Source organism: Dasypus novemcinctus, chromosome 3, assembly GCF_030445035.2.
Source record: "Dasypus novemcinctus isolate mDasNov1 chromosome 3, mDasNov1.1.hap2, whole genome shotgun sequence".
Lineage (NCBI taxonomy): Eukaryota > Metazoa > Chordata > Mammalia > Cingulata > Dasypodidae > Dasypus > Dasypus novemcinctus.
In genome coordinates, this window is record NC_080675.1 from 181856013 (window position 1) to 181873535 (window position 17523).

At 41.1% G+C, this 17523-nt stretch overlaps 1 long non-coding RNA gene and 1 other non-coding gene across 2 annotated transcripts in view; one reads left to right on the forward strand and one right to left on the reverse strand.

Annotated features, from left to right (window-relative positions):
* The window catches only part of LOC139438062 (uncharacterized), a 35366-nt gene extending 27904 nt beyond the window's left edge, over nt 1–7462 (forward strand). The window contains exon 3 of the long non-coding RNA XR_011647949.1: nt 7255–7462. This is a non-coding gene — a long non-coding RNA (uncharacterized lncRNA). The remainder of the gene's footprint in view (nt 1–7254) is intronic.
* Nucleotides 7463–13606: 6144 nt separating this feature from the next.
* Nucleotides 13607–13685, reverse strand: LOC111763393 (small nucleolar RNA SNORD115). The gene has a single exon (XR_002796262.1). It is a non-coding gene; the product is annotated as a small nucleolar RNA SNORD115 (small nucleolar RNA).
* Between the last annotated feature and the right edge of the window lie 3838 nt (nt 13686–17523).

A 17523-nucleotide genomic window follows, 5' to 3' on the forward strand; every position in this document is an offset into this window, starting at 1 on the left:
CCATAACTCCAGACCCACTATCTCCTAGTCAGGATCAGGGAAAGTTTTCACCCCTGGGGTTTCCTATTGGTCCCTGCACCTCGCTTGGACCCTCAACCCCCTCCCACCAACTATCATTTCCTCGCCTAGGAAAGTTCTGTATAAATTCAAGTCCCCCCTTCCAAGGGGGGGCTGAAGTCTGTTCTTCAGACGCCCCCCCCCCCCCACTGGGAGAGTTTCTCAATAATTCTTTCTTTGTCTATAGTCATTTCAGTCTCCGTGTCCCAGTAAGCGCCGTGTTTTTCTCCAGCATGTGGTGCTGAAAGCCCGGGGCTGGGGTCATGTTGAGACTGACTGACTAGTGAGGAATCTCCCCTCTGCCACAGCTGAATGCCCATCCAACACCGCACATCAAATCTCAGCTGGTGAGTTGAGGATTTCTCCGCTGGAGGATCCTGCTCTCTCTCTCTCTCTCCTTCTCTGTTGTCCAGGACAACCCACTGGAAAAACCTAGCCCTAGGTCAGGATCCTCACTGTCCCCGAGGGCCACAGTGGGTGGTATGCCTGCGTCCTCGTGTGAAGAAACCCCTTGGCTCCAGAGACATCTGGCGCAGAGAGCAGTTTCCCATTTCCTTGGAGATATCTGACTGATTTGGGGACGCCTGTCTCACTCAGAATCTCCCCCATTCTAGAGGTCCTTAGGCTCGTCCCAGCCACCTAAAATGGGGAATTCAATTTCATCCCCCCCACCCCAAATCCACACCTCTGGGCTGTCTCCTTCATAACCTTAAAACTCTGTACCCGGAAGGAGACATCAGACCTAAAAAACTCATTTTCTATTCAACCTCTGTGTGGCCTTGATACAAATTAAACAATGAAAATCAATGGCCAGAAAACAGCACTTTTGATTTCCAAGTTCTCTAAGACTTAGAGAACTTTACCCAGTGCCCTGGCAGATGGCCAGAGATCCCTTACATTCAGGCAGTTTTCTATCTTCAAAATTGCCCCTCCCTCTGATTTTCCTATCAAATTCTTCTTTTACACAAAATTTCCTCAGAAATCTCCCTCCTCATCAACTCCACCCCCTAAAACTTCTGAAAACTCCGACTTTGATCCCGCAGATCACACTCCCCCTGTGCCTCCTCCCTGTAATCCTCCGGTGTTACCCCCGCACTCACCCCCCATCCCTTCTTCCTCCCCCTCTTCACCCCTGCCCTCCACCCCTCCTTTCTCTCCTCCTCATACTCACTCGAGGGGCCACCCCCCTCCTTCTGCACCGCGGCCTCCACCTCTGCCAGCTCCAGGCTCCTAACCCACACAGACGCCAGCTCCTCTCTTGCCCCCCTGGGAAGCAGCAGGAGCTGAAGGGATAGTCAGAGCACACGTTCCTTTCTCACTCTCAGATTTAAGCCAAACAGAGGACCCGTTAGGATCTTTCTCTGAAAACCCTGCTACATACATCAAAGAATTTCAGCACCTCGCTCGCTCATATGACCTCACATACCAGGACACATATGTTATCCTTACCTCCTCCACAACTCCAGAAGAAAAAAACGCATTTGGGCTCACAGACTCCATGCACACTCAGGATCCCAAAGGCATCCGGCCGGTCCCACTGCAGTTCCCACCACTAACCCCTCCTGGGATTACCAACCAGACTCCACTGGCCTGGCTCATATGGCCCATTTCTTAGCCTGCATAATAGAAGGCATGAAAAAAGCTGCTCTTAAGGCAGTTAATCATGATAAAATAGGGAAGCAGACTTGGCCCAATGCATAGGGCGCCTGCCTATCACATGGGAGGTCCATGGTTCAAACCCCGGGTCTCCTTGACCCGTGTGGAGCTGGCCCATGCGCAGTGCTGATGCGCACAAGGAGTGCCGTGCCACGCAGGGGTGTCCTTTGCGTAGGGGAGCCCCACGCGCAAGGAGTGCGCCCCGTAAGGAGAGCTGCCCAGCGCGAAAGAAAGTGCAGCCTGCCCGGGAATGGTGCCGCATACACGGAGAGCTGATGCAGCAAGATGACGCAACAACACAACAAAAAAAGAGACGCAGATTCCCAGGCCACTGACAAGAATACAAGCGAACACAGACAAACAAACAGCAAATGGACACAGAGAGCAGAAAATGGGGGTGAGGGGGAAGGGGAGAGAAATAAATTAAAAAAATAAAAATAAAAATGTTTAAAAATAAATAAATAAATAAATAAATAAATAAATAAAATCCTAAGCTTCCACACTGTGATTTACCAATTGGAGCATACAAAGGTTCCACACAGCATTTCTGTTTGCCACTGACAACCATACACCAAATCTCTTTATACTTGTTAAGTTTACAAAAATGTTCTAAGGTATAAAGTACATGGTCACCTAGAAACTTGCCTTTTCTTTTTCTTTTTTTTTAAGATTTATTTATTCATTTATTTCTCTCCCCTTCCCCTCCCCCACCCCGGTTGTCTGTTCTCTGTGTCTATTTGCTGCGTCTTCTTTGTTCGCTTCTGTTGTCGTCAGCGGCACGGGAATCTGTGTTTCTTTTTGTTGCGTCATCTTGTTGTGTCAGCTCTGTGTGTGTGTGGCGCCATTCCTGGGTAGGCTACACTTTCTTTCGTGCTGGGCGGCTCTCCTTACGGGGCGCACTCCTTGCGCGTGGGGCTCCCCTACGCTGGGGACACCCCTGCATGGCAGGGCACTCCTTGCGCGCATCAGCACCGCACATGGGCCAGCTCCACACGGGTCAAGGAGGCCTGGGGTTTGAACTGCGGACCTCCCATGTGGTAGACGGACGCCCTAACCACTGGGCCAAGTCCACCGCCAGAAACTTGCCTTTTCTAACTATTTGATTAAGAATATAGGATGGTCATATTTTGCAGCTCTCTAATGTCTTTTCATGCCATAGACAGTCAGTGACTTCATTATTTCTGGAAATAAAGTCATTAGTACCATTTGATCAGATCAGAGAGTAAATTTCAGAACGAATTCAGGAAACTCATCTTAAGATCATTTCTCTAAAACAAGTCTTGGTACAAAGTTCATATCAGATATGAATATATGATCTGTTTCTCTGGAGAAACAGAACAAGGAGGATATAGATATCAAGGCTTGGAGGGTCTGCAATGACTAGGGCGTGCCAGCAGCCCGGAAACTCCCAGGCAGGACCCCCCATTGCAGTTCTGAGGCAGAGCTCCTTCCTCAGGGAAACCTCTCAGGGAAGTTTTCCTATAAGGCTTTCAACTGATGGAATGAGGCCCCTGCAAATTATCGAGGCAATCTCTACTTAAAATCAGCTGATTGTCGATGTTAACCATATCACTGGATTATCTTCACAGCAACACCTAGACTAGTGTTTAATTGAGTAACTGGGTACTTTTGCCTAGGCAGCTTGTCACGTAAAACTAACCATCACAGCAGCCAACTACTATAGAAATATATCCTCTTTAAGTGAATACAGAATATTTCTAGATTCTACCATATCCTGGGATCACTTGTTCAAATAATGAAATAATTCAAAACCTATTTTCTCAACATAATGGAGAAATCTGTAACAAAAAAAGAAAAATCCTAACTGCTTGAAATTTATGCACTGCTCTTCTAAATAATCCATCTGTGGCAGTTTGAGGTTATTTATGAACCCCAAAAAAGAGAAGGATTATGTTTGTTAACTGGTCTGGTCCTCTGGGTGTGATACCCTTTGACCGTATGAAATTCAAAGTTTTTAAGTATACTTAATTAAAATAATTTATGGCCTTCGATTCAACCACATCAGTAGGGCATGACTCAGGTTGAGTCCCCATCCCTTGGCAGGCTGATATAAATGGACACTCACTCAAGAAGGTACATGGAAGAAGACTGAACTTGGTCGTTTCAGTCCTGCCATGTGACAGAAAAGAGAAGGCTCACACAGCTAAAGCCTTGGGAAGAGAGATGAGCCCTATGCCAGCCTACAACTGAGATTGAAAGAAGCTGAGTCCATGGAGCTTTAAGAGGAAGAAGGGGAGACCACGTAGAGATCACCTACTCTCTTGCTCCAACATGTGGCAACAGAATATGGTAAGAAAGCAGCCCTTGAGTTGGACTCTTTAGGACCTTATAACTATAAACTTTTACTCCAAATACACACCCTCTATAAAAGCCAACAGATTTCTGGTACTTTGCATCAGCACCCTTTTGACTGACTAATGCAGAATTTGGTTCCAGAAGCAGGGTACAGTCTGATGCAATTACCAAAAACTGCTGAAACAATTTTATAAACGAATAGGGATATGTTTTGGAGCAACTGTGAGATGCTTGATATAAAAGGCATAGACTGCTTTGAAGAGACTGTTGGTAGGAGTATGGACACTAAAGAGACTTTTGATGAGGCCTTAGTCATAAGTGATGAAACTATTATTGGAAACTGGAAGAAAGGAGATCTGTCTTTTGAAGTTGCACAGAACTTAGCAAGATTGACTCCTGTTGTTTTATGGAAGGCAGAATTGGAAAATTAAAAGCTGGGACATTTAGCCAAGGAGATTTCCAAACTATATGTGGCTTCTACTTGGAGCTTATAGCAAAATGTTAGAGGAAAGAGATAAGCTGAGAACTTCATTGGGCACAAAGAAACCAGAAACTGATTCCATAAATTCCATGCCTCTGGAAATCAAGCCTCCAGATGATAGTGCCCCATTTGAGGAATTAGCTACACTTTAAACTTGTAGGTCAGGATTGAAAATGTAGTTATCCAGGAAAGACTTGTGGAAAGTCTTACTGTCTGATGGCTTGTAATCAGGCTTCCTGCGTGCTAAACCAGCAAGCTTTTTACAAGATCTTTATGAACAAAGCAACTGTTAGCCTGGAGTTAAAGGGACATGGAGGGGAGAGATGAAAGGGAAAATGGCTTTAAGAGGAAAGCCATGGAAGCTGAGGTCTGGAATTAAGACATCGCCTTGGGTCAAGAGAGGAACCTAACCCATGTGTACAGAGAGGGTGAGTTTGCCCCAGCATTTGAAGAGGGTGAATGTTCCAGCCCACTGTTCAGGTACAGTTTTGCCACCCAGGTGATGGAGAAGGTGGAGCATATTCCTCAAGGTGGGGAAGAGTGAGGTCAACACCCTAGTGCTCGAGAGGGGTGGGCCTATTCCCCATAGATTAGGGGAGCCCAGATGTGATGATTAGGCTATTGTGTAAACTTGGCCAGGTAATTGTGCCCAATTGTTTGGTCAAGCAAGCACTGGGCTGACTGTAATACAAGGGTGTTTATGGACTTTAGTCACCACTGACTTTACTGCAGTGGTAAATCATAGATAGGTGATTATAATTACATCAGTCAGGGAGATTCCCATCAGCAGTGAGTGATGCTTTATACAATCAGTTGAATGCTTTAAAAGGGGAAGTGATCCCAGCATTAAGTGAGAAATTTCCAGCTGTCTTTGGACAGCCAATGTCTCCCAGAACTCATCAAGAACCTTCATTGGACTTTCATTGGAGCCCCTGGTTGCAGCCTGCCTGCGGAACCTGGACTTGTGCATTCCCATGGCTGCATGAGAGACTCTTAAAATTGCGTACTATTGACAGATATCTCTTGTTGATTCTGTTTCCCTAGAGAACCCTGACTAATACATCAGGTCACCACCTCAATCTGCTGAGAAGGTTGGGCCAGAGATTAGGTAGAATGTTGCCACCACCTCACTGTACTAAAGAGGTTGAGACCATACCCCAGAGATTGGGGAAGGAATGGCATCATCCCAATGCTCTTGGAGGATGAGATCTGGAGCTTTGTCTCCACGCAGGTGCTTGACGAGGGTGAACCAAGAAAATGGCCATTGGGCAAGTCTGTGGAAAGGGGGCCCCCCATGAGGCCCCAAGGAGAAGAAATCATTATCTCAAGAATGACTTTGAAATGTAATGGAGCATACCATGCAGGTTTTCAGAACTGTTTGGGGACCATTGACTCATGTTTCCTTCCCAAATTCCCTTTATGGTAATGCAAATGTTTATCCTAGATCTGTCCCTTTGTATATTAGAGGCAGATAAATTGCTTTTTTAAGTTTTACAGATCTACATCCAGATGGGATTTTGCCCCAAGACAAACTATATTTCTATAAACTCATTGTGATATGGTTTTTTGTGCTTAGCATTGCTACAGGTTTAAGGGTTGTTTTTGTATTTGTTTGAATTTTGTAATATCTTTTTTGAGATTCAGAGGGTGGAGTGTGGCAGTTTGAGATTATTTATGAACCCCCAAAAGAGAAGGATTATGTTTGTTAACTGGTCTGGTCCTCTGGGTGTGATACCCTTTGACTGTATATGAAATTCAAAGGTTTTAAGTGCACTTAATTAAAATAATTTATGGCCTTTGATTTGACCACAGTAGGGCATGACTCAGGTTAAGTCCCCACCCCCTTGATAGGCTGATATAAATGGACACTCACTCAAGAAGGTACATGAAAGAGGACAGAACTTGCTCATTTCGGTCTGCCATGTGACAGAGAAGAGAAGGCTCAAACAGCTAAAGCCTGTGGAGAGATGAGCCCTGCGCCAGCCTACAGCTGAGATTGGAAGGAGCTGGGCCTATAGAGCCGTAAGAGGAAGAAGGAGGGAGAAACTAGGCAGAGATCTCCCGCCATCTTGCTTCAACATGTGGCAACTTTGGCGAGAAAGTAGCTCTGAGCTGAACTCTTTAAGGCCTTGTAACTGTAAGCTTTTACTCCAAATAAATGCCATTTATAAAAACCAACAGATTTCTGGTACTTTGCATCAGCACCTTTTTGGATGATGAATACACCATCATTCAAAATTAAATCAACATGTAAATCAGAAAACAAACTTATATGAATAATAAAAAAATGCAAAATACCGAACTTATACTCATGCAGCTAAAAAAGAGCTTACACAGGGAAATGGAGTGAAAAAGAATACATCCGAACAGAAGAATGAGAAAATCAATAAATTAGCTTCACAAAGAACTAGATAAAAACATAAATCAGACTATGGAATAATACAAGTAAAGAACCGATGAAGCTAAGAGAAGAAATAAAAAATACAGGAAACAGACATATAATAGAGAAAAACAACAAAGTTGGTAATTTGAAATACTTAATGGTTGAAACACTCCTAGGAAGATAAATCAAGAATGAGAGACAATACAGAGTATTAATAAGTAGAAAACGAAAGAGTATAAACAATAAGATGAGAAGAGCACATTACCAACCGATAGTCAAATGAAATGCTCACCTAACTTAAAAACCGTGAGCAACGATGGAATCACAAAGTGACCAAATCTGTATGATTCAATTTTGACAGACCTGAAAAAAATCAGAGAAGATGGAAATGTGTTTTTAGAAGGAGGAACATGAGGGAGCAGAAGCTGGAGCTGCCCATGGGGAAGGCTCTGCCCTGGCTCTCCTACTCTGCCTCTCCATGCGAGGTTTGCTAACGTGTCCAACTCACTCCACGCCGCTGTGAACCGAGGGCTGCGCCACTCAGCTGCTGGGGTCCAGAGGCGGCTCTGGCTCCCTACCACTGTGAGTCTGCTAATGGTGAGAAACATACAAACAGGAGTTTGTGTATATATATATTTTTAGGTAAAAATATGTTCCCATGTTCCTGCCATTTAGGTGCCTGCTCAAGGTTGTTTTTATATTTTTATTTTTCAGTCATTGAGGTTCTGGAGTTAATTCAGTAGTGGGTGTGGCTATGTTCTTCTTTGATCTATTACTATATTTTAATTGTCACCAGGTCTTGAGAATTACCTTCGTGGTTTTAAGAATACATACATAAATCAATATTAATAAAAATAAATAAATGAATAGAAATAAGTACCATTCGATAGGATTAGGGACACAACCTTTGTCAAGAAAAAAAGCACAACATTGTGAACATAATTAACAGAATTATAAATGCGAATGTGGTTTAAAAGGAGACATTTTAGGCTGTGTGTATGTTACTAGAATAAAAATTAAAAAGAAAACATAACACTGAACAACAGTAATAGCGAAACCTATTTTAAATAATAGACTACAGTTAATAGTATTGTGAATTGTAACAAATGTACATTAACGCAAGGTGTTGAGAATAGTGTGTTATATGAGAACTCTGTATTTTATGCATGAGTTTCTGTAAACGCACTACTTTTCTAATTCCAAAAAACAAAAGACTGGTTACTTATCCTTAAGGCTAGGCCCCAAGTAACAAAATTTTCTATGTAACTTGCAAGGAAATATATGCACCATTGTAATCATGCACATTTAGTATCCGAATAGTGGAACTCTCATGTACATCACATGAAAGACATGTGACCTTAGATTGTTCTAATAAAATTAGATAAAATCCATTGGGGAAAACAGAAAGACACTGTAATGAACTAACATTTCCAGGAGTAAATGAGGTAGCACATATAATATATGGCAATGACTGTAGGAGAAATATTAGGAGAAACATCTATATTGTGAATATACCAGTAATTAAAAAGATTTTAAAAATCATATCACTGATGTGGAGGCAGTGGCCACTGGAGGTTCTAAGGGCAGGAAGAGGGAACAACAGGTGTAATAGGGGGGCATTTTCAGGACATGGGAATTGTCTTGAGTGACATTGCAATGACAGATGCCAGCCATTATAAATCTTGTCATAACCTACAGAATTGTGTGGGAGAGAGTTTAAACTCTAATGTAAACTGCAATCCACGCTTAGTGGTCATGCTCCAAATTGTGTTCCTCAATCACAATGAATGTACCTCACTAAAAGGATGTAGTCATGTGGGAAAATGTGGGAGGTGTGGGGAGCAGGGCATAGGGGAATTCCCTATCTTTCCACACCCCCACTTGCGGCCTTTTGCTTGCTGTCTGCTCTCTGTGTCCATTCGCTGTGCTTTCTTCTGTGTCTGTATTTATTTTTTTATTTATTCCCCGCCTTGTGGTTTGCATGCTGTCTGCTCTCTGTGTCCATTTGCTGTGTGCTCTTCTGTGTTTTCTTGCTTGTCTTCCTTTACAATGCGTCACCTTGCTGAGTCGGCTCTCCACGGGGCTCCGCAGCGTGCGGCAAGCCTGCCTTCCCAAGGAGGCCCCGGGACGTTAACCCAGGGCCTCCCATATGGGAGCCCAGCTGATTGAGCCACAGCTGCTTCCCTCCCCTATCTTTTTTATGTGACATTTGTGTAATCTAAATATCTTTTTAAAAAATTAAAAAATCAATACTTTAACACAGTTTAATTTCACTACAGTATTACTTTAGTGTACTAAAAATTGGTGGAAAAAGAAAATATATCAATCATTCTCCCAAAATACTCAGATTACTTAAAAAGAGATAGAAAAACAATAAGAATTCCTTTAAACAGGTGAGGAAGCCCATGCAAGAAAATACATCATAACAATATTCTCCTTTGAGCATCTGAAAGCATGACCCTCATGGGCCCTAAAGTTTAACGTCTCTGGCTGTAAAACACAGAAAGAACATGGAAGCACCAGGGTAGCTGCTCACCGCTCTTTCTTGTAGCACTGCCAAGTTTTCCATTCTTTTGACCTGCAGCAAAATAGCACAAAGAAAATAAATCATATCAGAAAATAAACGAAATTCATTAAAAGTCAGTATAAAAATAGGTCCCATTTTAATTATTTATCATACAGGTCTCCTAGCACTTCCAGTCCTGCTACACACATCACAGTTGCTTGATCCTTTGTCACCTTTGTCATTTCATGTTTTCACTTGGTTAAGTCCCTCGATTCTTCACACTGCAAAAAGTCAGCAATCCTCTCCCTACTAGGCTACGTAAGTGCCACAGAAGTTTTCTCTTTGAATAAGAAATTCTAAAGCTGTGTTTTACTGCCTCTAGGCTTTGTAAAAATGCCCTGTGACACATGAAAGGCACAGGACAGGCCTATGGTGAGATCACTGAAGAGGTTATCAGTTTAGCCAGTTCTGAAGGTCTTATTTGTCCTCTTAGAGGGCCACTCAGCCAGCCTCAGTGTGCTCTTCGGCTCATCCTTGAACTACAGGAGGCAAGTAAGCATTGCTCACGACAGGAATGCTCTTAAGGATTTATCACTTACATTAATCTTACAGATAATAATGACACAGGTGACTAGTGACACAGGTGACTTGACTTTAGTGAAGCTGGCTACAGTGGTAAATACATGAGCTGCTCATGACCCTTCTCTCTAGAGTAATGCATTAAATGATATTACAGTGGGGAATTTGGCAATGCTGAAATATTTACTCAGTATGACAGTAACAAATAATCATGAGTTAACTATGAACTCATGCAATATCATTTAAAAGATTATTAAAGTTTGAGATCTATCTGACAATAAAGATGTGCTTTTCCTTCCATCTGACTCATCTATATTCCTTATCCAGAGCAGATACATGTCCATAATAGAGCCAGACAGTCATTCTCCCCTATCATCTGTTTGATCTAAGAACAAAATTATTTCAACACAAAATATATTCAGGACAACTCTAATTCAAGAACTCTTGTTTTCACTGATCTTCATATATTCCCCCAAATCTGGAGTTTTTTGGAAACCCAACCCTCACTACTATTGTAGAAAATACATATTCTTTCAGAATCTGTAAAATCTCCTTTAAAGAGTGGCTTGGTCATTTATCTTGATATGGCTGACTTCCCAATATTTTAGTTCTGCTCATCACATCATTATTTTCAAAAGCAAAAAATTTTTAACAGCAAATAATTGAAAATAAGAAATAAATACTGTGCATTATATATAAACAATACATGTGAAAAATGTTAACCACTACTTCAAAGGCACTACATCAAAGGAACTAATTATCAGCAACTATTGTTTAGATAAAGATTCAAAGTATATTAAAAATTTTTCAAATTTCAAATATAAACCTCTCAAAAGACTCAAGATAACATTTATGATGTATAAAATAGATCTAAAGGATACACACGCACAGGAAGAGATAAGCACTTAGATAGATGCTGTAATATTAAGCTACAGGCTAGTCACAGATATGGTGATCTTGACTCCTGGTGAAATTAGAATGATAATTCCTTCTCACTAGCCACCAGACACTGTCTGCAAAAAATAAGATAAAATAAAAGCATAGTACAAATCAATTTCCACTTTGTTTTTGTTTGTTTCTTTGTTTGTTTGTTTTTTGAGGCACCAGGGCCCGGGATTGAACCCTGCACCTCATATGTGGAAAGCTGGCACTCAACCACTGAGTCACATCACCGTGTTCTTAAATTCTTTTATGTGACTTAGCCAAGAACTTAAAGGAATCCTAAACTTACCCAGCTTCAATATCATTCAACTCAAAAGTCAATATTTCTTCAATAGGAACTCAGCAATTGTTTAGACACTCATTAATAAAAAAAATCCATAAGAGGATTTAAGTTTACTTGAATGAGTAAGGCTAGCTGTTTGGGGGTAAGATTCAGTAGTTAAAACTTCAATTTGTAATATGTTGGTCAAAAATGAGCTACTGAAGTTTAATCATGGAAGGCTTTATCCATCTACAGCTCTATCCTCAGAAACAAATGGAAGAAAAAAGGCTGGATGGAATCCCTTCACATGCCAGGTTACTTGGAAAAACAGGCCACTGAAGGCAGGCTCCAAGAACCAAACTTTATTGCTTCCATAGAGAGACACACGCAAACACGGGAAAATCCTATGGTTTTCATTTTCTCAATCCCATGTAAACTCTACTAGAATAAAAATGAAGAATCACAAATTCCTGTTCCCAGTTGTCACCTTCGGGCTCAAAGTCATCCACTGAGCAAGACTTTATGTCCTCATCTCTTCCCCAGATAAGATCTAATCATTGCCCCAGGACAGTGTAGTCCAAGGCAGACATTCCCTTTATCTTGCATTTGCTTACCAGTGATTTCTTCCTGAAGGCCTTTGGCTACAATACAGTAGAGTTCAAGCTATTGCAATGCAGTCCATAGACACTGCAAATTGTTCCATGGACACTTCTTGCTAGTCCTTACCCAGGAAAGCATGAGCAGGGCCCTGTGGTTCTCACTAATGAGATGTTCCTACTTACAGAAACTAATGTACCACTGCATTCTACTTCAAAATGATCTAATAATAGGCTTGAGATCATTGATCAAGGAACACAAAATTGAGAACATTACAGGTTTACTGGTTTAGGAGTATCTATCCCAAGATTTCATGCAAAATCCAGTTCCTCCCTTTGATTCTCTCTTACCCTTACATATAAATGGAACATGTGTAAACAGTGCCATGGATAATTCAACTAACCCTCATAAGCGAGGATTCACATGCCATTCAGAAATCTGGATCTTAAAATTCCATATTAGGTCACTGGGAATTGGAACAACCCTGTGTTGTAGAGAAGTCAGGTGTACGCGATAGCGAAGGCCAGGACACGAGGACTCTGAGAGGGACTCTGTGTACTCCTGTCCTAATAAAAACCGAGCCCCAATAGAATTTTTAGGTCCCTTTTATACAGAGGAAATAAGAGTGGGGAGATAAACGGTGCTTGTATGCAAAAAGACTTTTTGTTAGTTTCTTCAAGGGTTTATCTGAGTATTAGATAGGTTATTTCCTCCAGGTAAGTTTGATTTAACACATATTCCCCACGTTCCAAGCCAGCCTGAATTTAGCATATCCTCCACATTTCATGTGGATGCAACCTTGAATACACATTCAGTCTTACATCCTTTCTGAACATTCAGACTGTAGGGCCTATATTACTTATTGGATTTCTAGAGACTAGGTACACTTGGAAACAATTTTGAATTTATGCACAGGCCATATTACCTGGGATCTGTATTTAGCAGAAGTTCACATCTGCCCTGGAAATGCCTTTGATTTTAGCTTATGAGTGATCAACTGACCACATAACATTCAAAACTAACAGGAAATAAGATTTTGGACAATAAGATTCATTGTCTATTGAGTCACAAAAAATAGCTCAAGGATAGAAGGTAACCATGAATGTGGAAATGTCTCACCCTAATTTTCATGTAATTTCAAAAAACTGAAGTTCTCAATTGCCATGTTTCATGCTGAAAAACATTCATAATCTTACCTTTTCTCTTGAATGCCAGGGCTTCATTATGGAAGTTTATCATTGACCTAAAATAGCCCAAATCAATTAAAACCATTTAATGATAAGAGACAAAAATCGGGCATCAAGAGCTTACTGAAAAAGAACAAATGCCTGGATTTACCAATCAGAGTAAAAAAATTCCTGAACTCTCTATCATATCCAGTTTAGAGGAGTCAAAGTACCCTCAAGAGTACATTTTCAATTAGTCTGACACTCATGCAGAAAGGAAAACCCCGCGAGAGTCATGTTACTGGAATGAATAACGCAGCTGCACGAGTTGTTAGGTTCACCGACTGAAGGTTCAATTTGCAACAGGTTAGGCAACAATAAACCATTCACCTTGGATCATGGAAAGATGTATCCCTACACAGCTCTTCCATCTGAAACGCAGAGGAAAACGGCATGCTGGGGTGTGAGCCCTGATTATGGCAGATTGCTTGGAAAATAGGTAGACTTAGAGGACAAAAGTTTATTGCTTCCATAGAAATACATAATTATGCACGGGAAACTCAAATTTCCCTCACTATTTTCATTATCTCAAACCCAAATAAAATATACTAGAAAAGGAATGAAGATCACAAATTCCTGTTCCTGGCTATCACCTTGGATTTTGCCATAGCATAATGGTATTGAGAATGATATTTATGTCATCATCCGTATTCAACAAGATAAATTTTCATCATGGACTCAGGCGGGGGCTCTTTCTAGGCAAACATTCCCTTTGTCTTGCGTATACTTACCCAAGACTTTTTCCTGAAATCCTTGTTCTAAAACCCCATAGAATTCTAGCTTATTCATTGCAGGACACACAGGTGTTAAAATTGCTCAAGGCCCTAAAGCTCAGATCCTTCTCCCTTTGTAGTCCTCATCTAGGAGACCTGAGGAGCACACTTGTCAAAGTGAAAAAAATATTGTCAAGAGTGTGTTCTCCCCACTTTCCCTAACATCACGGACCAGTGGGTCACTCTTCAATTAGACACAGAAGAACACACAGCAAGTGAGGTTCCTTACTTCAGCAAAGCTTCGCAGCACATGATACAGATACCGCTACTTTCAGTCTCTGGTCCTTTGAGTCCCAATCGGTTATCAGATTGTTGTGAGAGTCTCATCGCAGTCCTAGAATGTCCCATTTCAGATGACCTAGACGTGATTGGAGTTGTCAGGCAGTATGTCCAGTTAGAGCTTCCAGCTATTGCATTGGTCTGCCTGATGCTCATGCCCCACTCAGAAAAGAGACACCAGCAAATTAAGAATTTTCTGGGCTCATGCAATCCTCAGACCATTTTACAGCAATTAGGAGAACATAGGAATATTGGCCAGTTAGCAGGATTTTCAGATCAAATTAGAATTTGATTCTGAATAATATCTTCTGGTATTCTTACTTATGTAAGGAGGAGTTTGGGATTTGGACAAAGAAAAATAATTTCAAGTATTGAAATTGCACATGATGAATGCCAATGATATTCATCAACTAGTACACTATTTGGCAAATGAGTTAAGTTTAGATGAAGCTTCAGTCTTTATAACAATATTCAAAGCATTGTGGGAAACCCATACCTCCAGATACTGCTCCCTGTGAAATTCTAAAGGTGTTTCTGGATTGTAATAAATCATTAAACCTTTCGTCCAGAACTAGAGGAAGTTTGGAGCCTGCTGTTAACTGACCCTTATTTATTATGATTTTAAAAGTGTACAATCTGTATGTTATAGATATTTGTCAAACATTATCCTACAAGTAATAACTAATATGCTTAATATTAGCAAAATTTTGTCCAATAATGACTCACTTATTGAATTAACAAACCTCTTCTGTGCCAAAAAAAAAAAGCCATTCAGAATTCTATATTTCCATATCTCATATTAAGTCCCCAGGCATTTAAACCTTTTCCAGAAAGCTAGGCCATCTATATACCAGAATTTCATAAAAGCACTAGACTTTAAGTTGTGAGTGACCACAACGACCCAACACCTCCCCAAAACCATAGTGAAGGGAACAAGACAATATGGGGTCAAAATGATTTGTCAGGTGTTCTCTTTTGAATATATTCACAGAGAGAAGGTAACAGTGGATCTGGAAATATCTCAACATAGTGTAAATTAGGAAAAATGAAATTGTTTTCATAAAGATGTCATGTACTGGCTTGATCCCTTTACAAGAAGACAAAACCATAATGAGATTCTTATTGTCTTACATTGGAATAAATTGGTCTCTAAAGACATTTAATTATCAACTGTACAATTCATCCCAGGCTCTTCCTGTTTCCCATGAGCATTAATTCATGTCATCATCAGTCCTCCACAGGGTAAGTTCTTGTTATTGATCTAAGCCAGGCCTCTTCCCAGCCACATTCTCTTTGTCTTGCATATGCTTACTGGACACTTCTTCCTGAAAGCCTTGGATACAATAGAGTACAGTTCCCTCTACTTAAGTGCTGGGGAGAGGTGGTAAAATTACCCAGCACCCAAGAGCTTCAGCTTGCATGTTCACATTATTCCTCATCCCGGAGATCATGGAGAAGACACTGAGCAATGTTCAAACACAACTCTCATGAGTGTGTCCTTCCTGCCTTCCGTAACGTTATGGACCACTGTGGTCAGTCCTCAAGCCATTCAGATGCCTGAGACCATTGTCATGGAACACAAAATAGATAACTATGTAGGTTTCCTGATTTAGGATTATTTGTCCCAAGATTTCCTGCTAAATCCAGTTCATCCCTTTGATCCCCTCTAACATATATATATAACTCAGGCACATCTCTAACTATTTGGGTGGTGAATTCAACTGAAGTCTCATAAATGAGCATTTGTGATCCATTCAAAAATCTGGGTCTACAAATCCAAAATTAGGCCACTGGGAATTGGAACCATTTTCCAGAATGACCCTATATTTACCCAAATTTCATACCTTCACTGGAAATGCTTCTCTTTTTAGCTTGTGAGTGAACACAAGATCCAACAATTTCCCAAAACAATAACAAAGGGAAAACATAAAATAAGGACTAATAAGATTCATCATTGTTTTGGCTCAAATAACAGTTCATGAAGAGAATCCAAAAATCTCACTGTAATTTCCATTTAATTTCAGAAAACTGAAATCATTCTCAAAAGATACCATGAACTAGCTCAGTCACTTAATGAGAAGGCAAAGCTGTATTGGAGTTTTCATTGCATTCTCGAATCAGTTGGTCTCTATAAAGACATTTAATTACCAAGTCTACCTATTCATACCAGGGTCTTTCTGAAACGGGATGGTATTTAAGGTCATGGTATTTGTTTGAGGCTGAAATTCACCTATCTCTTTACTGATCCATTTATACATTGCCATATTTCTTGCAGAACATTCATGAATTTTACATTTTTTATTGTATTCCAGACTTCTTCAGTTTGCAAGTGCATCATTGGCCCTAAAAGAGCCCAAAGCACCTACCATTATGAAATGCTGAATCTCTCCTTAGCCATCTCAAAGACTTAGAAGAAAAGTGCTGGGGAGTGAGCCCTGAGTAGGCCAAATTAATAGGAAAAACTGATCACTGAAGGCAGGTTTCAAAGACCAAAATTTATTGTTTCCATAAAATACATAGGTAGGCCTTGGAAACTCAATTTTCCCTCAATGTTTTCATTTCTCAATCCCATGTAACCTGCATTAGGACATACATGAGCAATCGCCAATTCCTGTAGGCCTTGTAGGACAGAACCTCAGCGGAATCCTATTGAGCATGAGCATGTCACCTGACTTCAGGAAGAAGTTCTCGTCCTGGGCTCAAGCTTGTACACATTCTCCTTGTTTTGCATATACTTTCCAGAGACCTCTTCCTGAAAGCCTTGGTCCATGACACAGTAGATTTCCAGCTACCTCAATGCAGAGCACACGGTGGTACAACTGCCCCAGCGACGAAACATCCATACTCCCCTCCACGGTAGTCTTCATCTAGGAGAACTTTAGCAGGATACCTGGCAAAATAAGCACTCTCTCTCTCGTGGGTGTACTGTCTCTGCTTTGTTTAATGGCATGGGCTGCTGTGCTCAGTCTTCAGATATGACCCATTATTCATCCTTAAGACAACTGTTCAGGTAGCACGCAACAGCAACGGAAAAATTTACAGCATTCTTTATTTAGGAGACTGTCTCCTGGGTTTTCATGCAATCTAGTTGTCGTGTAAATACAGGTTTCACAAACCAAAAACAAACAAACAAAAAAAAACAAAGGTAAATTCAGCACTCGAAGGCAGATTCCACACGATGACAGTTTGAATATTCAGTGGAATTTATTGGCTTGCTTAATCACAAACCACCAATAGAGCCAATGCACAATATACAGGTCAAAGTCACACAGCCCATTTAAAGGCCTGGAAACCAGAGTCTCTCAACTGCTTCCGCCCGAGAGCCGATGCACTGCAGGACTGAGGCTCCAAGGAGTTCTGGAGCCAGAAACACCCTGGGATGGGAATCACTAACCTGGTCACAGGGAGCAGCGAGGACGGCAGCAAATCTCACGGCTACACACGGGCACTGAGCAGGGGTCTCAGT